The following is a 20,362-nucleotide window of genomic DNA, read 5'->3' on the forward strand; positions in this document are numbered from 1 at the left end:
TTGGCAAAACATGATCATTTGGTTGAGTATATACGGCCAGAGAGAGCTCTCTTTATAAAGGTATATATTTCCCCCTCTACAATTAGCAATCTGTGGCTAACATTTGGCACCATGTGAATATCTTGTTCCTCTTCATCCTTTTTCTTACTAGTTTAGCAATCATTGATGCTTCTTTCTTAAAATAGTTCATTTGGGGACCAAAAAAAATGTTGATTTTTTAATTTCATCATTATTTCTACATTTATCACCTGACATTCTTCTGGAAAGAACTTTCCCTTAACCTGAAGCAGGGTAAATGCTTATTTTTCCCCTTTAATAACTACTTCTGTCTTGTTTGTAATAGCAAAAACTGGGGACAACCCAAGTGTCTATCTAAAAGGGACTGAGGACTAATCTATATAAGAAAGATCCTCTGGGTACTGACGACAAGAGATCTCCATGATTGTTAAGAGGGAGAAAAAATAAGGTACGGAACAAAATATATAGTAATGCCACCTTCTGAATAAGAGGAGAAATTAACAGTCACTATTACAGGCTGAAGGGACAAGAAGACAAAGATGGAAGCAAGATTTCTATGTTTTTGTTTTATGTCATTTTTATTTTTGAAATGCATTATGTATTAAAAATTTATTTTTATTTTAAAAAGTTTAATGATGTAATAAAATGCATGTTAAGTGAAAAAAGCAGAATACAAAATTACATACATAGTACGATCTTAATTTTGTTTTTAAAAATGATCTTGGAGAATAATGATACAAATAAAATATAAAAAATACTAACCACAGTTATCTTTGGGTGGTGGGATTTTAGGTGATTTAATAATTGGAAAAGGCAGTATTCTTTTTACTTTTTAAATTTAAGAATAAATGTTTCTTGTAAAAAGTCAAACAACAAATTGGCTCTTTACATTTCATGAAAGGCTACAATCTAAAAAGTACACAACTAGATGCATTCTAATACAGACAGAAGTGAAAACGTTTATAGGCTAAGAAGAAAAGAGTTTTCTCCCTGGAATATTAAAGTTTAAAAAGTCAGATAGGTTCTACCGAAAGTCACAACTCCAAATTCCGAGTCACATACAGCACATAGTTCCCTAAGAAATGACAAAGGAACAAATTCTAGCCTGTATCTTCATGATATAGCTCTCATTCCTCATGAGTACATGACATAAATATGTACACACTGACAATGTCAACAAGCTACAAGCCAACCGCCTGAATAAACAAACTCACTGGATGAACTAACTGGAAGGAAATAACCTCCTTGGTGACCCTGACAACTCATGGTTTAGGACCAAAAGTCTAGAAGTGAAACTGCCACAAAGCTTAATACTAACTAACCAGCCCCCATTAGTTCACCTTAACTCTGTACTGAGTCAGTAATTTTTTTTGAGCCCATAATTCTTTTACCTAATATAGAGAATTTAGGAAGAAATGAGTTTTGAGTGCCCCTTGTTCTAACAGTGCAATATAAAAGTATTTTCAGAGAAATACATTTAAACCATTTATAATCTTATAACATGTGGTAAAAACAACAGCAATCTAATTCCAAAAAGAATTTTTTAATCTGACCTCTGACCTCATGCAATTCAAGAGGAAAAAGAAAATATAGGTCACAAACATCATATGATTCAGAAAACTGTGATGCAACTTGAAGATCGTAAAGGAATCAAAAGGAAGAGGAAAGCGTTGCTATAAATACCAATTACCAAAAAACTAAAGAACTAGAGCTTGTCTATCAATTCCCAGGGACCTAAACAAACTGAAAGTTCAAACAAGAGAAAGTCTGAGTACATGACTTACTCAAAGGGAGTAAACAACTGCAGTTTTTCTTTGGTCTGAAGAAAAATATTTGCTGTTTCTTTAAAAGGATAAGGAACTTCTCTCCCGATAAACACCTTACAGTCACCTGAGAAGAGATTTTACTTGGTTCTCTATAAAGAACAAAAGGAGCTAAATCAAACTGAAGTCAGACAGGCCTGTCGCTGAAAAGGAAGTGACAGTCAAGTGTTTTTCATTCTTCTTTTTAAAAAGGAGGAAGAAACAAGTTTCCCAATCTGTCCCTGAAACCAGACTGAGACAAATGGTGCCAGGAATAGTCTTTGTGATGCCATTACAGTCTCCAGACTCAATCCTCAATCACCAAAAGCCTCAAGTAGAACCTACAGGATGCTACATAACACAAATGCCAAGACTGGTCTCCATTTTCACCCTCCACCCCATAACATGACAATCACTCTTTAAAAGATAGGAAGGTAAATCACCTTGAACAATTTTCTCTGCTTAATTCTAGGACATAATATACTTAACAACTACTAAAAACAAAAACAAAAAACTCTGAAGTATGCCTTAACCCAGTGGGAACTAAAAGTTGAATTTACAGGTTCCCCTTGTAATTTTGATCATCTTATGCCAGCAATTTTGCTCCACTTTCTAGCTAAAAGACTATGAGCAAGTTACTTAACCTCTTTGACACTTAGTGTCTGCCTGTGTAAAACAGAAATCGCAGGACCTGCTTCATCAAGTAGTTGTGAGGCTCCAATAAGAGTGGCAGAGCATCCACACTGTTGCTGTTATTATTGTCATTAGTCAATCCTCTTTGGAGTTCACTGTGGTTTCTCCCTCACCATACTGACAACTAAAACCCCAGAGACCTGAGATGCCACAATTCTTAAGAGAAGCAGATTTCTCAGAAACATTTCAAAGGCTGTTACCAGACAATAAAGTAAAAAGTACTCAAGAAAATAAAGTATATTTGTGAGGTTTGGGCTACCTGTATATAAGTAAACTGAATTAAAAAACAGAACTAACAACTTAGAAGTATAACTGCAAGCTGGCTAATAATTTAGACCCCAAATCCTCCCTTCCAATAGCATCCCAGGGGTGTGAATCAGAAAATTATTATTAGACTTGTAAGGGACTTAAAATGGAATCCGATCACCTCGTGACTATCTAAGTAACTGCACCTCTTTCCACATCACTATGCCCACGTACGCAAATTCTAAGAGAAAAACCAGCTATGTGTACCAATATGCATCCCGTAACATACAAGATTCGGCCCAAGGTTAATGCTTTAAAAGAAAAAAAAATCCTTTAAATGCTAAATCTAGGATCACTTGCATAATAAGTAAAGTTCCCCCAACAACTAGAAAACTAACTACAAAATGTCAGGCCTTTCATTAGTGACCCGTACTAAAAGTGACCCGTACTCTTTAGAAACTCTACATGGATAGAAATACACAGGGTTTTTTACAATTGGCAGCTTTGTTTTCATCAATAGGACTTTCTACAAGGCATTTTTGGACACTTCAAATGACATCATATAGAATCCAAGTCCAAAATGTGAGCCCGCAGCCAGCAATCATCCCTGCCTCCATACAGCTCCTGCCTGACTCCTAGACTGAACTCAGAGAGGGGCAGGGCAATTTGGGCAAAGCATCACAAATCTAGAACTGTAAGCAGGTAACACATTCTGAAGGCAAATACTTTTGGAAGCAGAAAAACTTCAACTATTATCTGAATTGTGTACCTACTATATGCACGCTACTAAAGAATATCCTACAGTTGTGCCAAAGCACTAACTGTAGCTAAATCTAGACAGAAAAATTTAAAGTTTATTTTATTTTTTATTCCATTATTTCAAGACCCATAAACTACTGTATTCTCTTTTATTAGGTACAATTAGAGATTAACAATAATAACTAATAATAAAATAGAACAATTATAACAATATACTGTAAAAAAATTATGTGAATGTGATGTCTCTCAAAATATCTTACTGAACTATATTCTCCCTTCTTGTGATGATGTGAGATGACACAATGCATACCTGGCGAGATAATACAGTGTCTCTGTGGTAAGAGATACAATGCCTATATCACGAGATGAAGTGAAGTGGAATTTTCCATTTAACATCTTTGGCCTGCAGTGGATCATGGGTAACTAATTACCTATCAGAAAATAGAGATAGATGCCACAGTAAATTTACTTTTGTCGAGCAACCAAGGTAGAAAATAAATCTTAAAATATATAATCAACAGAGGATGCGATTGTGCATACTCTGTCAAACCTGTGCACACCCTTTTGTCAAATAGGAAATATGACCCAAACACACTAAGAAAAAGAGGAGTCTTCATGTTATTCTCATGCCTATCCTTTCTCATTCACATGACAGAAACAAGTGCTAGTGACCTCCTCACACAGCCAAAGTTGGTCTCAAATCAGGATGCCCTATAACTTAGTTTTCCTGCCTATGCTAGATTCTCTCCAAGGAAAGTAGCCATCAATTCCTTCCTACCCTACACCCATGCTACTCAAGAGATGAGAACACATTTCTCTCCTCTTGAACCTGGGCTAACCTCTTTTGACCACAGAATGTAGCAGAAGCAATGGTGCGCCAGTGCCAGGCCTGGCAGCTTCTACTTCCACTCTTAGAAACCAACCATCAAGCTGAAAAGAAATTCAGGATGTCCTGCTGGAGAGAGTGATCAGGAAGACAGGCCCTGGATGATAAGAACCACTTGGAGAGACAGAGGCCCCATGAAAGACTATAAAGGTGCCAGACCAATGAGTTGAAACCCTATTGAACCCTCTAACCCAGCCTAGTCACCACATAAATGAGTGACCCCAACTGATGCAATAAAGGGCAGAAGAACCATTCAGACAAGCCCTGCTCATATTTCTAACCCTGGAATTCAAGAATGTGAGAAATAATAACTCATTACTGTTAAGGCCACAAATTCTGAGGTGGTGCGATACTGTAATTTATAATAAGAAATACATATTTGGTCTTCTTCCCCATTCCAGGCACAGAGCACCTAAAACCCTTAGAATTTCCTGAGTAACAGGAGTATCTTTTGTCATTCATAAGGAGACCCCTTTGAATTTATGCTAATGAGGTAATAGGGTACTGCCCCTAGAGAGCATCAGAATGGAACTGGGCACCAGAAAAAAGAAATTAGAAGGTTGGAACTTTCAGCCTCATTCACTGACTTCTGGGAAAGGAAAGAGGGCGGGAGAGGGCCTACAAATTAAGCTCTATAAAAACTCTTGAACAACATGACTTGGTGAGCTTCCAGGTCAGTAAATACATCCTCATGCCAGGAGGATAATGCACCCCAGTTCCTAAGAAGCTTCTGCACTTAGGACCCTTCTGGATCTCACCCTATGTACCTCTTCATCTGGCTGCTCATCTGTATTCTTTATAATAAATGGGAAAATTTGAATTTCTGTGAGCTGCTCTAGCAAATTAATCGAACCCTGGGAGGGGGTCGTGGGAACCTCCTTTCTATCACCGGTTAATCAGAAGCATAGGTGACAACCTGAACTTGGGACTGGTATCTGAAGTTGGGGGAGATGTTGCAGTTCTGTGGGACTAAGCTCTTAAATTTGTGAGATCTGACACTACCTCCAGGTATAGAGTGTTGGAACTGAGTTAAATCGTAGTACACCCAGTCAGTATGTGCTGAGAGTTAAAGAAATGCATGGTGGTACTGGGGGAAAAAAAACACATTAGAGGTGGTTTCTGCACAGCAAAATTCCTTCTTAGGACTCTTTGTTCCTCACTAGACTAGAAGCTCTGTGAAGGCAAAAACTATGTCTATCAGAGTCCCAGTACCTAGCTAGCACAGAGCCTAGCATAGAAGAGAATGAGTAAACAGAATGACTATGTATTTATATCCAGTTATGAGGAAAACCCAAAACAAACCCCAAACTCTCATAAACATCTAGATGAAAAAAAAAGAATGTGGCCAGTTATAGGGTAATGTTAATGAGTTCAAGGTTACAAATTCAATTTCTACAAGTCTACAGTGCATCACTGCCAACCTAATCCCAACCAGTCATTTCATTATGCAACAAGTCCATTAATTACAACAAGTCCAGGCAACAGAGTATGCACAGGGCAAATCCATCCCCAATTCTACTACAGAGGGAAAAAAACACAAAACCTAAAAAAAAATACATATCTCAGAGATGGCAGTAAGACTTTTTTATTGTGATATTTGAAACATAGCATATTTAGAACAAAGTACAGAGGCAGTGGATATATTCTCAGAGCGGGGGTGGGAATGTGGGATATTATATTCTTCGAGCTTGAGAATGCAGATATAAATGTGGTAAAAAAAAAAAAAAAAACTTTAGAATAAGCTTCAATGACTGATTTTTACCACTGAGTTGTTATTTAATCTTGGACAAATCACACTCTTGCTGAATTTCAAGTTTTCCTCCACATATGAACTGAAAGTAATAACACCCTCTTTTTACCTTAGAGGAATAATAACAAACTCCTAGCTTGGAGTTTGTTAGAAGAAATGGGTTACAAAAAATTCAAGGCAGGATTACTTCTTTTCGAAGTAAAAGCCAAGCTAGGAACCAACAATAACCAGAGTACACAATAAATGAAAGTTTGCACGAAGTGTGGCACCAACAGTTCTGAAGGAGTGCAAAGGAAACTGCAGAAGCAGAACCAGAGAGTACTTCTAATTAATCACCTGACGGACTGAAAGCAAATAATGTGACAGAATCAAAACCAATACAATAAAAAATATACAGTTCCTTTACAAGAAGCCAAAAGCCCAGAAATAAAATGCTTATAAAGAAAACCTGTACCTCTACTGCTTTATGTTCAGAATTACAAATACTCTAAAATATAATTGGTCTCCACTAGAAAGTCAAGCTAAGAGGTAATAATGAATGAAGTACCTGGTACAAAGATTGTCAGCCCAAGTTTACAGAGAGAAAAGTAAGCAATGAATTTCTTTGTTCTCATAACCACTGCCACCCCCAATGTTTTATATATATAAACTCAGAATAAGGCAGACCTCTACAGGGTATGTCACAAATAGGCTAACAACTTTACAAAATGCTTTGACGATACAAAACTAAATAAACTCTAATTACTATTATAATAAATAGGAAGAAAAAGCATCAGTTTTTCTGCTACAGATTTTGCTTACTAGGGCTTCCTAAAGTAAGTGACAATTATTAATCTAACGTCTAAAACACAGGAAAGTTTGTGCACAAAAACAGAGTGTGATCAAAACTAGAAACAGAAAGCCGTAGGTCCTAAATTTGAGACTGTCAATCTTCCTTACTCCCACTTACCTCAGAAGAATGAAGAAAAAAAGAAATGACATTTTATCTGCAAACTATTTTGGGGAAAACAGTGTGCTGAGAACATAAGAATCGCTGAAAACTCAAGGAAGAACAAGGAAGAAACCACTAAACTCAGAAGAAAATGAAGCTCAAGTTTTGAGCCCCAAGCTATCAACAAAAATCAAGATGACCAGGAAGACTACCCATAAGTGCATGAAAATGGCAAGAGATTCTCTATTAGCAAGCAAAGAAAATGGGTAGCTTTTGATGGAAGAAATTTCAGAGGCAAAAAGAGTTTACCCCAGAAATGGGAACTGACCCCAACTGCCTCAGGCAAACAGGCCTAATGACTTTTGCAACAACATATCTTTCATCCACCAACAGTATTTAGAAGGCTGAAGTGGAGCCAAATCACGAAGGATCACATCTTTCTGTTTTCTACAGTCTTTGGGTCCAACTCTCCCCACTTGGAGTACCACATTGCTCCCAACATTTCCTGGAAACCCCGGAAGCCACAGCAACAGTACTGTAAAAAGCTCTGACAATGTAAACCTAGGAATACTCACAAGCCCCAGGACAGATGAGATTACTCACCAGACAAATAAAACAAAACTTGAAAGAGATTTAAAAATTCATCTAGGTTCACAAGATGAGTCAGTAGCCAAAGCAGAATTTGAATTCAGGCTTTTCCTTTAGATACTATCAGAGCTTGACTCCCACTCCTTGGCTCAGCAGATACTGTGCTCAGTGTTCTCCAATGTTAGAGTCAGCCCAGGTCAGGTTCTTGGCTGACTAAAATAGGGAAAGGAAAAATTTCCCTCAAGACTTCAGGAAAAGAAGTCAAATTATTAAATGTAGAGCTCTTATGCTAAAAGGTCCAGATGCCCCGCCACGTTGCCAATCATATTTCTCAGCCAATCAAAATAAGACACTGGATTTAAGAATCTAGTCATTTTAAGCTCCAACTAGAAGCTGGATTCCATTTCTCCACCTTCCCAAATAAAAAACACTTAAGAGGAGGGGAAGAATGCAAAAGCAATGATGGACGACCAATGAGTGTTCGCTGAACATCTACTATGGACTCAGCACTATTCTAGACTATTCCTGCCCTCAAGAAGCTTATGTGATTATGTAACGAAATACAGATACTTTCAAGTACTGATAATATAGGAAAAAATATGGCAAATAATGTTTTGGGGGGGAACTGATTAAAGAGAGGAAACCAATAGTTTAGAATTATTTGCTATTTTTCTATGACTATGAGCCTAAGAAAATATGAATAATCCAGGAGAAACTTTAAAATATTTTCATACAAATTAATATTACAATAAATATAATCCAATATTACTTCCCATTTTTAAGTAATTACATATAAGACTAAATTTGAAGTAGCATTCAAAGTAAGTTTCCTTATCTCAAAAATAACAGCAATCTTAAATCCTTATAAGTACATGGTAGAAAAATCCCAATATTTATCCAATTATCCACAAACTGATAAAGACAAGTGGCTGAATATAACATATTTAAAGCAGTATTTTTATCTAACATTCAATGAACCTTTGCTACACACCTGGCAGTGCTAAGCACTTTTTCACATAGTATCTTTTATTTTTCACAATGACACTACGAAGATAAGTACTATCATTATCTCCATTTCATAAATCACAAAACTGAGGCTTAGAGAGGTTAAATGATCTGCCCACATGGGGGATTCAAAATCAATTCAGTTGCCAAAGTGCATGCTCTAATAAATATACATACTATACTGCTTCTATAAAACAGGTATTAAACCTCGGATACAGAAAAAAACTTTTCATGTCCTCACACCTAGAAGGTCATAATTATACAGAGTTGATTCAGGAGATAGAGAGGAGAATGAATAAATCCAAATGAATTTGAGTCAGAACACAGTGACTCAGTCTTAGGCAAATTCCATAACACCTATAAAGGAGCTAACTTCACCATAGCTAACCATTATTTGGGTTGGGAGTGTTAATTAATATTTTTAATATATACACAGATCATCAGATGAAGGAGACAAGGAAAACTATAGCATTATTGCCTTGATGCTAGAGAAAAGCACCAGAAATCAAGGTAAAATAAGTTATGTGCACCAAGAATGTAGGGTTTGAGTACTTTGAAAAGGAACCATATAATTATTTTACCTTTAATTTTTTCATTTTTTTATTAAAAAAGAAATATAGAGCATATGACATAGCAATTGTACATTTGAGCATTTATCCCTGAGAAATTTAAAAATTTTCATTCATACAAAAATATGTACACAAATGTTCATATCAGCTTTATTCTTAATAGCCAAGAACTGGAAAAAATTCAGATGTTCTTCAATGGGCAAACAATTAAACTGTGGTAAACAAACCATGGAATACTGCTCAGCAATTAAAAAGAAAGGAACTACTATTGAATGTCAACTGAAATTGAAATTTTTCTTTTAATTAAAAAAAAAAAAACTATCAATATGTGCAACTTGGATGATCTCCAGGGAATTATGCAGAGTGAAAAAGGCCAGTCCGAAAGGTTACATACCATATGATTATATTTACATAACATTCCTGAAATAACAAAGGGAGACAGATCAGTGATTTGCCAGGGATTACAGATAGGATTGAGGGAGTAGAAGATAAATCACCTTCCCCGGGGTATTTCCCCTAGATTGTCTGCACAAAGCTTTTGCAACTTGAGCCACTGTTCTGTCAGATCATTATGATCTGAAGGTGGGTGTGGCTATAAAAGAGCAGGAGAGCAGTCCTTGTGGAGACATTCTGTATCTTGACTGTATCAATGATAATACCCTAGTTGTGATAGTGTATACTATGGATCTGTAAAAATGTTACAGTTGGGAGAAACTGGAGAAAGCCCACATAGGATCTTTCAAACACATTATTTCTTGGTGACTGTATGGAAATCTACAATAATCCCAAAGTCAAAAGTTTAATTTTAAAAAAACATAACATGAGCTCCTTATAATAAGTTTGTGGTCAACTTCCCTTCCAACCCCTCCCACTCCCACTCCCACTCTGAGATAAACAGGCAAACTCACTACTCATACAAACACACATGCATGTAATAGTTTGTTTTCTGCATCAAAATGGGATCATATATACTACGAATTACCCTGCAGCCTGCCTTCTTCACATATTATCACTATATCAGAGAACTAAAAATAAAAAAATCTTTAAGCACCAAGCAGGATGGCAGGCAAAGAATATTTTCTGACTGGGGCAAATCTGACAAATGTTTACCATGTTAATGTACAAAATCTGAGTCAGCTGCATTCAGTAGAGTAAAACAGAGTGAGTGTAATATAGAAGTAACATCCTAAAGAGATCTGCAAAAAAAAACAGCAGCTATTCTAGGATCCCATCCCCCTCTATGACTCCTGTGGGCTCACAGAGGAAGAAATGCTAAATAAGATTTCAACAGAAAACTGCAAGAGGGGATAATGCTCCCACATACTCAAGCCACAGAAAAAAAACTTCTATTAAAATATATTCCTCCTTCAAGCAGAAGTACAAAATATATTATTGACAATTTTTAAAACATCCATTTGTAATAACGGCTACCAACACTATTAAATGCTGTTTTATACACTCTATCTCTAAAGACCCCTTCCACCCTACTCCCATTTTACCAACAAACCTGGCTCAATGTGAAATTACTTGCCCATGATCAAACGGCCAGTAATTGATTAAGTTGATGTTCAAAGATATAAAACTAGTGCCTTTTCTATTTTATCAGGTTTTACTATGTTATCACATGCCAACAGAAGAGTTTAAATAAATTTAACAAGTGTATTTAGGTAGAAGCCATTTTCTAATAAGTCTGCTGACTTTGATTCAACTTTTTTCCCATTTAGCATATTTTAGGGGGACTATATTCTGTGCCAAGCTCTACTGTAGGTGACAGGGACAAAGGGATAAAAACAAACAAACAAACAAAAAAACAGAAAAGGCCTCCAACCTCAAAGAGCTGTCGATCTAGTGGGCAGACTGCAACTGCAATACACTGCAACTGTAACTACCATACTGACATGTGGCAACTGTTTCCCGCAAGGAAGTACAAAGTGCTATGGGTTTGAAGACTCCATCTTTCCTCCCAAAAGCAAATGATAACCTCTCACATTAGCTTTCTTACAACTGTTCTTAGTTTCGATTCTGCTCTGATATTCTATAAGGCACAGATTTCCCCTTCTTGATCCCTGGGCAAAGATCTGCAATGTCCTTCTATACAAAACACTGCCCTTGACATGCTCAATAAGTATGGATGGAAGCTTGCCAGCTCAAATCGGCATTAGGGTCCTTCTCCAAAAATAATTGTGATTTTTTTTTTTTTTGAAATGTTGGCAATGAAAATAAAGTATCTTTAACCTCTTTGGTCAAATCATGGATGTACAGAGTTAAAAGTGACTTAGATAATGTTTTGAACATAAGATCTTAAAAAGTTAAATTCACATGTCCATTGTTACAAGACTCTCACTAAGCTCTGAGACAAAAGCCCAGGTCTCTCAACTCGTTGTATGGGCTTCCTTTCCATTAACTGCTTCTTCCTTTTAACTCTAATGAAAATGAACTTAATGAAATTTAAGTTTTCTCATTTCATCAATGATACATGCATCCATGAATAAATAATCATTCACAATTTAAAGGCTACTTTAAACTGCAGTTTAAAGAGTAACTATCAAAAACAAACATGCTAAGCACCCATCATGGGCACATACAGAAGTAAAAGACTGCCTAACCTTGATATGGCAGAGGATCTTCAGGCATCTGGGAGCTATTCTAGGATCCCTGCCTGTCTATGGAGGGAAATGTCAATACACTCAAAAAATCGCCATCAACATCATCATCTAGCAATAGCTAGTATTTTGGGGGTATCTACTATGAGTTAGGCACTTTACATGTCATCTCTCATCCCCCCCATTGTGTATCTGTGCATACCAGGTTTAAAGAAGTATCCCAAATCCCAGGGTCGGGGCTAGAAATCCAACTCTAGAGTTCATGCTTTTCCTACTATCCTTTGGCTCCCTAAGGACAGAATAACTGCATTGCACAATGTAGCCATGAAATCAAGTCACTTCAAACTGATAAAATTTCCTGACTGGCAGTTAGGTAATTTAGCCATGTTTTCAATCTTCAGGTTGTTCTAACTAATTTTCTTTCGGGAGTCCTCAGTGGTCTTCCAGATTTTCTTTTCTTTTTTTTTCCTCCTCTCCTCTCCTCTTTCTTTCTTTCTTTCTTAAGAAGCAAACCCTTTTTTCAAATGAAGCCTTATGTGAAAACACCAAAATATAAAATAGATTCAAAGTTTGAGCCTGCTCTGGGCAGAGTGGTAGAACCAAAGCTCTTCCTTATTCTCACAGCCACCTTAGCACCTCCAAAGAACACAGTTGGACAAAAACACTAGCTTGAAACAGAAGACTGTCTTTTCCATCTCGGCTTTGCCACTGACCAATTATATAATCTTTGGCAAGAAAAGTTTACTTTTCCTTATTCTTTAAAGATACCACCATCCACTTTATAGTTTTGTAATGAATATTACATGGAGGAACATACATAAAATCCCCAGCGCATGGCAAATATTCAAAAGTTGGCTCCCCTCTCTTTTATCCTGCAGAGGTAACAGTTGTTGCCAATTCAAGAAAGCTCAATAGATATATTTGATGATACTTTCAGTAGGAGGGAAATGAAAAAGTAAATACTCCCATAGCTCGACTAAAATAAACAAACCTAATAAATCCTTCATTAAAGGTACCAATGGTAACATCTCCACCCAGCTTAGCTTCCCAGTCAGCCAATGACCCATGGACCTCAAAGCATGATTTTGATAAGAGACAAGCGATCCCTTACGAGATGCCTTAATGTCGACCCTAAGTGTCGAATGAATGAGTTAATATTGTTCTGAGAACCTTAACTTTGGCATTTCCTGAGCAAAGCATTTAAACTGGCAACTTAATATTGAATTTAATGAATATTTTTATGTTAATGTTCTGCAACAGAATCTAATGTTCATTTGCCCATCTTCTGGGCTTCTATTTCTCTAGGCACCACAAACCAAAAATATGTTATGTCATGCGCATTTTCACCTAAGCAATTTTAACCTGGCCCTTCCTAAACTAGTCATTAAGAATCTATTACCTTAGTCTGTTATTTATAATGCAGTCCCATGTCTACATATATTACAGGAAGCCAAATCAATTTTTATAGGAAAGAGATTCTCAGTCCGAATCTAAACCAAGCAACAACTCCCAAATCACATACTCTATGAGAGCTACAAATGTTGGCTTTGATCCCCATGGTTCAGGAAGAAAATCATAACAATACATCACACAGCCATGAAAAGACTCATTTATGATGAAGAACACATCCCTGAGCATAAGATTCAGAATGCTAATCTTCTATTTTACCAGGAGACCTTAAGCAGTTCACCTACTCTCTTATGATTATAGCTTCATAAGGAAAATGAAAATAGACTCATTAAAATGCCAAAAATAGTGTTCTGATTAATCATCAAACAACTATGTTCTGGGGTTACCAGGGACCTCAGCAAGTCACCTTTGTCATTTCTCTTATTTCTTAACAAGCCCAAACCTAAATCATCCTAGTAAGATAGTTACTAAGTCTTTGGGTGAGACATTTCACAAACTCCCTTGGTAACATTCCAGTATCTTGTAGTCAGGAAGTTCTTTCTAATTTGTAATCTATATCCCTTCTGTTGCAATTAAAACATATTCCCTCTTATCTTGTCCTCTATGGAAAGAGAACATCTGCTTACCACCACCTGAACAATATCCCTTCAAGAGATTATAAAATATAGGAAGCCTATTTCAAACAGATTCATGTAAATGCAACATGGCTTTAAATGGGTCACTTTAGACAAAGAACATGATTAAGAGTCTTAAATTCCCAGTTCCATCACTGACTTGCTCCGAAGATTATAGGAAGCTAAAATGATGCAGATGTTGTACCTCAATTATCCCATCAGTAAAATGCAAATAATAAAAACAGTAAGTTAGGAGAACTCAGTTCCTCAAAAAATTAAACATACAGGAAAGAGATTCTTAATCTCAATCTAAGCTCAGCCAACAATTCTCAAATCATACTCTACAGCCCTGCAATTCCATTCATAAGTATATACCCAAAACAACTGAAAACAAGTACATATACATGCATGTTTACAGTAGCACGATTGACGATATCCAAAAAGAAGACGGTCCACGTGTTCAAAGGCTGAATGGATAAACAAATTACAGTATATGCATACAAAAAGGCCACATATTGTATGATTCCATTATATGAAATATCCAGAATAGATCAATCCATAAAGGCAGAATGCAGATTGCTGGTTTCCAGGGGCTCGTGGAAAGGAGGAATGAAAGAAACTGCTTAATTGGAAAGAGGGTTTACTATTGAGTCATGGAAATATATCTGGTATAGAGACAGCTGTTGCACAACACTGTTAATGTACTAAATGTCAATGAATTGTTCACTTTCAAAATGGTTAATTCTGTGTTATGTGAATCTTACTTTAACATTTTTTTCCCTTAAAGAATGCTAGGAGAACCAGTGGGGACGATAGCCATAAAATGCTTAGCCATTCCTAGGATAGTCATCATATAAAATTCTAGGTAGAGTGGTAACCAAAATTTTTACTATTATTTAAATATAGCCAATTAGACTGAGAATATGTAAATGGAAAACAAAATAGAACCAAAACAAAGTCTAGAGTCAAATTATACAGTATCTGGTATGGAAATAAGAGCCAACAAATAAGTGAATGAATAAAGAGATAAGATAAATGACCAAGCACGTCAATAGCAATAACCATAGGAAAGCAGTAAGAAAAAATAAGTGTAAGGAATGAACTTTAAAAGCCAGTAATACCAAAATACAAAGAGCCATTAGGTAGCAAGCTGAAAAAAGAAAGGCTAACCAAAGCAAAGTTGAAAAGTACGTAAGGCCACCTATAAAGGCCATGAGAATCCTTATTCTGACCATCTTGCAAATACCCTAATTCTCTAGCTCCTTTCTCCTTTAATACAACCTCCTGGCAAGACACCAAGGCTAGGCAGCCAAGGACATAAAAATGAAAAGGTACTGTTCCTAACTTCATGGACCTCATTATATTACTTCTTAAAATTATTACTTCTTATGGGGAGATAGGCATGTTAATAAACAAAGTATACAGACCATCTTCACTTCCTTCCTTCCCATTTCTTAAACCCACTTCAATCTGGCTTCTGGCCCTACAGTCCTCCAACATTACTCTTGCTATAATCATCAATGATCTCTGTGTTGCTAAAATAACAAAATACAGGTGATCACTTCTTGAAATATGCTCTTCTTTCCATTTCTGGGATTTTCTCTTAGATTCTTTGGAGCTGAGTCTTGAGCACTCTTCTCTTCCCAGTCTACACATATCTTTCCTCTAGGTAATCTCATCCATTTTTCTTGGCTGTAAATACTTCCTATATACCAAAAGCATCCAGATTTATTTCCAGCACCACTTCTGAGCATTAGCTCAAAGACTGCTTACTTGATGTCTTCACTTGTATGTTTTCACAGGCAACTCACACTTAGCATGTCTAAAATTGAGGTCTTCATTCCACTCTCCAACTCTAGTCAAAATCTGCTCCTCCTCCAATGTTTCCATCTCAGAAATGGCAACTTCATCTACCCAGATGCTCATGCCAGAAATCTGAGAATCATACTTGACACCTCCCTCTTCCCACATAGCCAATCCATTAGATCTTGCCTGTCCTAATTCTAAAATATCTACTGAATCTTTCTGCTTCCTTCCATCTCCACTGCCTACCGCCTAATCCAAAACATTATCACCTTTTGCCTGGATCACTATAAGACATCCTATTTTAGTTTTCTCAATTCCTCTCTTCCCGAATTTTCCACAATTTCCCATTTTTTTCCACATAATTTCCATGATATAGCCAGAGTAATCTTTAAAAATCACATACTATGTCACAACACTCATTCTTAAAACCTTTGATTATACTTAGGAAAAAAATTCAAAATTCTTGACATAGTCCTGCCTAGGTCTCTGTTCTTTTCCTATGCCCCACCCCTTCCTCTCCCACTACTCGCTATGTTCCAGCCACACCAATCTCTTTTCAGTTTCTCAAATGTGCCAAGTTCTTTCCCACCCCAAGGTTTCCTACATGCTGTTCCCTTTGCCTCCCCTTTTCAACTTCTAGTCTCTATTTAAATATCACTTCTTCAGAGAAAATTCCCCAAAGCTCTAATATAATTCAGGTTCCCCTACTACAATCTCTTTTTTACTTTTCCATCATGGGACTTTACACACTTTGCAATTATATATTTATTGATGTATTTTTTTGTGTATTGTCTCTCCTCTGGACTATAATCTTTACACAGGCATAGACAACATCCATGTTTTTCGCTCTAGTCTTAGTATAGTGGCAGCAGTTTAGAAAGTTTAGAAATGTTTAAAGTAGTTTAGAATCAGGATAATTTAGAGATTAAGAGCAGGAGACTACGGAGCTAGGCTGCTTGGATTCAAATCCTGGTTCTACCACTGACTAGCTCTATCATCTTGGCAGACTGCTTAACTTCTCTGTTCCACAATTTCCACATCTATAAAGTGGGGAAAATAAAAGTACCTACACCATAAGGTTGTTATGAGAATAAGAAGAATCAATGGCACAAAGCACTTAGTACAGTACCTGGTACAAAGCATTACAATAAGCACTAGTTCTCATCAGTTCTTGCTGTACTCTTACTCCCTACCTTCCACAGAGGCAGACATTCAAAAACATTCACCGAATGGATGTCTACCTTTTTAACTTAATTAATCTAATCATTAAATAGTTTTTAATGACAGAGCAGAAATATTATAAATATTTAGAGGAAAAAATGAATAGTTAAGGCAAAAATGAAACAACCCACAACTTATAATAGCATAAAGAAATAAGAGTAATAAAAAACTAACTCTATTGGATTCTTAGTCTTGACCACTATGCAAAACGAGGTTCACTCTTCAGAAGTTATATCCAAGGTGATTTGTTAATTTTGACTTTTCCCTAAATATCATTCTTTCCTATGCTTTTTGTCAACTTCAAAATCCTTCAAGCATCAATTACAGTTCATGTAGATGATAAATCAGTTAAAATAGTAAAATTCAGATGCCAACATTTTCTACCTGTTTTGCAAAGAAATATTTATTTGTTCCTAAAATAGTTCTGGCCTGTTTTGCTACATATATTACAAAATCCTCAAATGTGCCATCTATCTTACATTTGGAACTTTTTCAGACACTGCTGCTTTCTAGGTTTCTCTGTCCCAGTAAGGACTCATCCTCTTACTTTAATTTGAAGAGCACTGAGGGGAAGGGGGGACAAATATGCTGCTTTAACTTCCTATTTCCTATTCAAGTTTCCTCAGAAGACTTCAAACTAAGCATCACTATTAGCATCACTATTATTAGTTCTCCTTTCAAAGAACACATAATCTTTATCTTGCTTTAATAATATTGAAAAAGGCAATAGCTGGCACAGTGCTATTTGCTATTCTAAATACTTTACACATACTAACTCTTTTAATTCTCACAACTGTATGCTATTCTACAGATGAGAAGAGGCACAAAGAGGTTAAGTAACTTGCCTAAGTCGAAGAGCTGCTAAGTAGTAGTGCTGGGATTTGGACCCAGACTGCCTGGCTTCAGTGCCACTCTGCTGTTATTCAAGAGTCTAGGAAGACTTATTTTTCTGCCCTGTTTTCACCGGTCAGCTAGATTCTCTCCCCAAATCAAACATGTGTTATTAATCCTCTCCAACTCAGCAAAATTTTAGATGTTTCACTGTATCATAGACGTATATACCTAAAACAAAGTAATTTGGGTTCATGGAAGAATATATATTCTATCCTGGGAAGCAGAAATGAACAAATGATGAAATCAATTCTACAGATAGAAATATGATTCCAGTAAGTAGTAAAAAATGTTTGCGAAATACTTTAAATTCTTGGGAGAAAGGCACCAAAAAAGATTGTAGGTATTATTATACACACACTCAGCGGAGACCTACATTTTCCTTCTCTCAATTCCATGACAATTCTCCTAATTCTCCCCTTATATACGACTAAGTACTTCAGCTTATTCTCTACTAGAAAAACACCTGAAGGCATGTATCTAGTGTTCAAATCCATTGAACTCAACTTCCAAAGAATAATTATTTTGGAAAAAATGAATACATGAGAACTAATTAAATTCAGGTCACATTAGAATTTAAAACGTAAACTGATTAATCAGGCATGCTGGATAGTTATATTATAACTAAGCCACAGTTATCCTTTACTATGCCAAACCCAGTGTCATCATACACTAAGTAACAAACATTGCATGTAGCAATCTTAAATGAAGAGTCCCATTGTGATGGCAGTGGGGGAACCTTAATTTACTGAGTTATGGTATGTTGTGATTGTAACTTCTTACAAGCATTAAGGATGCCATGATTGGTGACTTCAATCTCCATGAAAACCCAGTGCCCTCCTTACTCCTTCATTTCTCTGTCAGCCCTGGTTTGTTTCCTTCAGAGCACAGCCTAAATTTCAGTATTTAGCAGATACCTGGTCAACTTTGATACTCACTGGAATAAACTACATAAGAGCAAGAACACTCACGTCTACCTTTGTATTCCACCATCTAATGAGCATTCAATAAATATTTGCTAGATGAACTAAAGTCTGAAAAGGTAAGCGTTAAAATACAGAGTCACAATCAAGAAATAGTTTCAAAAGGTCTGATAGGAATAATTCATACCTCAGGAAAAACATGGTATAAGAAAATACTCAATGAAGAAAGGGAAAAGTTTAGATGGAGAAGTGGAGACTATCAGCCCTAAGAGCAAAGGAAAAAGACAGAAGACAAGTTAGAAAGATACTTACTACACTAACCTACAGACACATAAGCCAGGACTAACTGGAATAGAGGGGGTAAATATGTTTAATCTCATCCAATCTTAATAAGCAGCACCTAAAACTCACCTTTCACTAGCATGTCCAAGCCCTTACTCCTTTCTTCATCATGTTAGTAAGCTCTTCCAGTGCTGGTTTAATGTCTGTCACCTCTACCCTCCATAACTCTCAAGCATAATGCTGCCTTAAAAGAAGTCCAAAAACCTAGATGACATCTGTTCATTGCTGCTGTAAGATAGCATGGAGGTTAACATTTGATGAGTACTTTATCTTTCCGAAGCAGCTTCATGTACTCTTTTCAACAGAAGTATTATGACAGAAGTATTATCTTTCCTATTCTTAAATACAGACTCATAAAAGCATTCAAACCCTTAGACTGGAAGCCCAGCTCTGCTATACACTTGCTGCGTGATCCTGGTCAAATTATTTACTCTCTGGGTTCAGTATCCATGGGGAAAATAATATCTACCTTAAAGGATTATTATGAGTATTAAATGAGATAACACATGTAAAGAACATGACAGTAAATGCTCAATAAAGAATAGTAGTAACCTTCCCTATGGCCTCCTTAAATAATTTGTACAAGATTTCTCAGCTAGTAAGCTGGTAAGCCTAGGACTTAAACCCTGGTCTCCTGATTCCTTAATCTGTTTTCTTCTTACCACATCACTTTGGCAGACTGCCACATACTACTGGGCACATAAATACATTCTGACAATAACTGATCACAATTATCAGTAACTCACTTTAGCTTTATGAAAAGGAAAAAAATAGATCTAATTAACTTGGGGTGGGGGGAGAAGGAGCTTGAAAATACACAATATAAATTACCCCTGAACCACAGGACAGGTTGTACCACCGCACTTCTGTATAAACATAAATTATGAAAAGAAACAGAAAGTTCTCTTTGAGTTTATGAGGAACAACTGGATAAAGAAACAAGAATGACTATGATTAAAAGAACTTAAGGTTTTTTTCTTTTCTTTTTTTTTTTTTTTTTTTTTTGGTAAACCAAACCACTGGGCAAAAAGATTGGCTTCCCATTCCAAAATAACTCTATCAAGGCTGAGACATATCTTTAAAAAAAGACCTAACTGTACTAACAACAAAACCTTTTCTCCAATTCCTTTAAGAGTGAGATAAATGGGTAGAGTGAAAAAAAATTGTCAACATAACCTGCCAACATTCATGAAGACCTTAGAAGACCATGATGTATGGATTCCGTATTAATATGCAGTTTAAAAGAGAACAATCAAAAACATAAGTTTCATAAGTTTCCTCAAAGGTGTTGAAAATATTTTAAAA

The 20,362-nt window shown here is 36.3% G+C and overlaps 1 protein-coding gene across 9 annotated transcripts in view; it reads right to left on the reverse strand.

Annotated features, from left to right (window-relative positions):
* Positions 1-20,362, reverse strand: part of AMBRA1 (autophagy and beclin 1 regulator 1) — a 148,118-nt gene that overhangs the window by 125,348 nt on the left and 2,408 nt on the right. Inside the window, exon 2 of one of the 9 annotated variants that reach the window (XM_039868366.1) lies at positions 3,829-3,949. The exons of the other annotated variants lie outside the window; for them this stretch is intronic. The gene's annotated coding sequence lies outside the window, so the exon portion shown is untranslated. The remainder of the gene's footprint in view (positions 1-3,828; positions 3,950-20,362) is intronic. 9 annotated transcript variants of the gene reach the window in all.

Source organism: Pteropus medius, unplaced genomic scaffold (genome assembly GCF_902729225.1).
Source record: "Pteropus medius unplaced genomic scaffold, Ma_sr-lr_union100, whole genome shotgun sequence".
Classification (NCBI taxonomy): Eukaryota; Metazoa; Chordata; class Mammalia; order Chiroptera; family Pteropodidae; genus Pteropus; species Pteropus medius.